This window comes from Hoplias malabaricus, chromosome X1, assembly GCF_029633855.1.
Source record: "Hoplias malabaricus isolate fHopMal1 chromosome X1, fHopMal1.hap1, whole genome shotgun sequence".
NCBI classification, from domain to species: Eukaryota; Metazoa; Chordata; class Actinopteri; order Characiformes; family Erythrinidae; genus Hoplias; species Hoplias malabaricus.
The window spans coordinates 14728526-14731066 of record NC_089818.1 but is presented as its reverse complement, the minus strand read 5'-3'; positions in this window follow the sequence as shown (position 1 = coordinate 14731066).

The window sequence follows — 2541 nt, the reverse complement described above, 5'->3', positions numbered from 1 at the left end:
TATGCTCTAAGAAAATAAAGTACTTTGAAATATTTATCTCTCAGAATCCAGTATTTATGCCATTCCTGGTGTAGTACACATTTAAAAGGTTGGGTGTATTTTTATAAAAAAAAATTCTAATTATTGACATTAATGGCAGCACGGTGGCGCAGCAGGTTAGTGTCGCAGTCACACAGCTCCAGGGACCTGGAGGCTGTGGGTTCGAATCCCGCTCCAGGTGACTGTCTGTGAGGAGTTTAGTGTTTTCTCCCCGTGTCCGCGTGGGTTTCCAACCACGGTCCAAAAACACACGTTGGTAGGTGGATTGGTGCCTCAAAAATGTCTAGGTGTGAATGTGTGAGTGAATTTGTCGCCCTGTGAAGGACTGCCACCCCCTCCAGGGTGTGATGCCGCCTTGCGCCCAGTGATTCTGGGTAGGCTCCGGACCCACCGCGACCCTGAACTGGATAAGGGTTACAGACAATGAATGAATGAATGAATAATGACATTAATGTCCAGGATGCCTCACATTTAAAACTTCCCTTTTATCCATTTTATTATCATTTATCACAGAACCTATTTGCAGTTTCCAAAAACCTGAAAAATGCATTGTGCAAAATATGTTTAATTGATAGTATATTCATTGACATATTATTAATATTATTATATAATACAATAATAACCATCCACAATCTAATAAGTGCTTATCTACTATATATTTACAGAGAGAGTTTAAAATATCTATTATAATGTTGTGGGAATTTAAAACACTGATTAAAAATAGTGGGAAATAGAAAGGCTCGTATGTTCATAGCAGTTTGAAGTTATATTTATTTCTCCCGAAATACACTTGTGACAATCAGCATACTGTTTTTTTCTATCTCAAACATTACTATACAGATAAGAGGACACTCAGTGCAATAAGACAAAGGACGTAGTCTTTCTACCTGTCACAGTGCACATTTTACATACAGAGAGATTGTACATCATTACATTTCTTTGACCTGCACCTCCCGGGCACAAGAGAGTGAATGTCCAACAATCATTTAATAGGTGATCTGCATACAGTGTAGCTTTGCACACATACAGATACACACAGGTATGAAAACATCTCAGGACATCCATGTGCTACTCCAGCTACAGTTATTTTCACTCTATTTGGATCTGTTTTGGAATTGAAAGCATTAAAAAAATACCCTTGTCTGGTTGTTGGGAGCACAGACACCATTGATTAATTTAGAGTTGCACAGAAATGTTCAGCTGAAAATGTTCGTGGTGCTTTCAGTTTTGGTCTCCTTCAAAGGTGGACTGGCCCCAGAATGTAAAGTGAAAGCTATTGTGCCAGAATATAAGTGCAGCCCCATTTAAAGTGGGGGAAAAACTGTTGTCAAGAAGCTTATTCAGGATTAATTTTACATACAAATTTATATTAATTAAATTTCAGTTTTGACCAAATTGCATCATAATTTTTAGTTTCAGCCTACAATTATCATTTCAATGCTAGTTTTATGTGCCAACATGTCTACAACCCATGTTGATTGTGTTAGGCCTGCTAGGCTACAGTATTCATTACCTTTCACCCCAGTGTGACCCAGTCACAGTGAGCGCCGATCTCCAAGGCAACACATTTTTGGACAGGCATTACTTTTTCCAACATTTAGCTCATGGCAGGAATAATGATGGAGAGGGAGTTACATGGGTTTCGCTCCAAGATCCAAAACACTTTGGCAAAGCAGGCGTTGCATTCATCGTGCAAATGAATGACCACTTGAAAACTAATCTGAACAGTTGAGGTAGAGGGAGGGAGGCAAGTATCCAGTCAAATAATGTAGAGGATTATGGGAGTGCATTTCTTTTTTTTTGTACTTCCCCTTTATTTTTTTAACACAACCGTGGCCCCTATTACTGGGTCATTTAGCCACGGTTGCCAATTCTTAAGCGCTCCATCTGAGAGCCATTGGTCATTGGTTTCAAGCACCCAAACAGGGCTGATTGTGTCCATCACAAATGAATCAAATGACTTACTGACAAACTATGATATAGTCATCCAGTGCTGGACAACAGCAAAATACATCAACCCCTTTCAAAAAAAAAAGCCATTCCTTTAACAAGCATTTACACAACTTTTAAATAACGTTAAAAATACCTTTTCATTTTCCAGATTGTCATTAATCTCTGGGCAACTATCCTCTTAGTGCATGGTAGAGGATTCTCACCGGCTCTTGCCGGCTATTGCCACAGACCCAAGAAAGAGGGGGACACCCTCAATACGACATCACAACCTGCCATTACCGCATACAGATTAAAAACGTCAGATAAAAGGGCTCATTCTTTCTCTCTCTTTCCTTCCATTACCTCTTCAAACCTGTTTTTTTTCCTCATTTCCCTCAAATACGGACATATCAGAAAACACATGGTTTTCAATAACCTACTTAACCCAAAGCTCAAGCAAGAAAACGTCCATGGAAACAAAAACACAAGCCAAAACCAATTCTGATTGTTGAGAATAATCAATCTGTATAAGTTCTTCGATTAATTGCACATTCTGTTAAATTAAAAGTG